At 44.2% G+C, this 1,551-nt stretch overlaps 1 long non-coding RNA gene across 1 annotated transcript in view; it reads left to right on the top strand.

Annotated features, from left to right (window-relative positions):
* LOC107182201 overlaps positions 1-1,551 on the top strand; it is an 11,319-nt gene that overhangs the window by 7,484 nt on the left and 2,284 nt on the right. The gene's annotated exons all lie outside the window — the stretch shown is intronic.

The raw sequence follows: 1,551 nt of genomic DNA on the forward strand, positions 1-1,551 counted from the left end.
CCTGTCCAAACACTGTAGCCGCTCTCCACATGCCAAAGTTGTGGGTTTTATCCCCAGTCAGGGCACATACAAGAATCTACCAATGAATACATAAATAAGTGGAACCACAAATCAGTGTTTCTTCCCTCCCTCCTCTCTCCCCCCTCCCCCCCTTTTTCCTCTCTCTCTCTCTTTCTCTCTCAAATTAATCAACAAATTAAAAAAGGAAGTTTTTCTGGGATCCTGCTGGAAGAGCATATGATCATTTTCTACTCTCTGGATCTCAGTTTCCATAGATTTAAAATGGTGAAAATAACGCCTCAGGTCACCTCGAGGGTTACTATGAGGCTCAGATGGGATAATCTGTGTGGAAGTGCTTGGTGGCAGGTCATGAGCCAAGACCGCTCCCTGCTTTCGACACGCTCCCTTCCTTCGTGACAAGAACCCTGTATTGGTTGGGCTCTGCAGTCCAGCCACAAAACAGCTGTTTCCCTGTCCCACCTACTATGACCATGTGACAAAGATTTGGCTAATAGGAAGGAGTGTTGTTTGCTTGTGCTGGTAGTGTGGGCATCTGTTCTCCTTGTTGGCCGGAGCTCCAGTAGCCAATTTGGACCGTAGACTAAGGACCTGGCTGGGCGGGGGGTGGACTGCGAGGAGCTCAGCCCCACGACCTGGTGGAGCCTCCCTAGTGTCACCCGTGTGAGCAAGAAACAGACAGGAGTATTATTTAAGCCCCTGGAATTTGAGGTTTTCTATTTTGATTGTTTGAACCTGTTCCTAACGGATCCAGGTCATATGACATAGTCTCGTGAATTTGAAGTCAATACTGGTCTCATTTAACTAAAGCTTGTTAATAAAACGAAATTAAGCTAATGAGTGTTGGTGGGATAAGCAGTAGGAATGGCAAATAGGTTTGATATATTTGTAACTACTTCAGTGTACCTGGTGCTTCAGTCTGCTCTACAAGTATATAATTCTCGTTGAACTCTTGATTATAGTAATTTTATTTATAGATTATTTCGTATTGATAAGTCACAAATCATTCTCAGTTATCTCAGTGACCATAAATTGGATGAGACTGCATTGAGACTTTTCTCTATTCAATTGATTCCTGAGTTCTTGGCAGTTTACAGTTTTAAATAAGCCTAAATATTAAAATAAAAAAATAGCTCTCAATTTTGTAAACTCTTTCTTATCCCCCACACGTTGAGCTGAAAGGTGCAATGCTGAAACGTTCAGGGCCAGTAGTGGTGCTGTGTGTACTTCCCTGGCCTGATTGCTTCCTTGGGTCAGTCAGCAGTTCTCAAAGTGTGGTCTGTGGGCGCCCCACATTCTTTCAGAGGATTCTCGACATCATAAAATTATAATAATTTCTAAGAGGTTACTTGTCTTTCTCACTTTGTGGATATTTACACTGATGCTACATAAGGAATGGTGAGCAAGCAGCGGGCATCTTGGCCTGAATCAAGGTGGTGGCACCACCCTCTAATGGTTGTTACTACATTCTTTATCTTCACATACCCATGGCGGAGGTGGGGGGTGGAGGGGTGGGGGCAAGGGTAGTGGGGG

Source organism: Myotis davidii, unplaced genomic scaffold (assembly GCF_000327345.1).
Source record: "Myotis davidii unplaced genomic scaffold, ASM32734v1 scaffold194, whole genome shotgun sequence".
Classification (NCBI taxonomy): Eukaryota; Metazoa; Chordata; class Mammalia; order Chiroptera; family Vespertilionidae; genus Myotis; species Myotis davidii.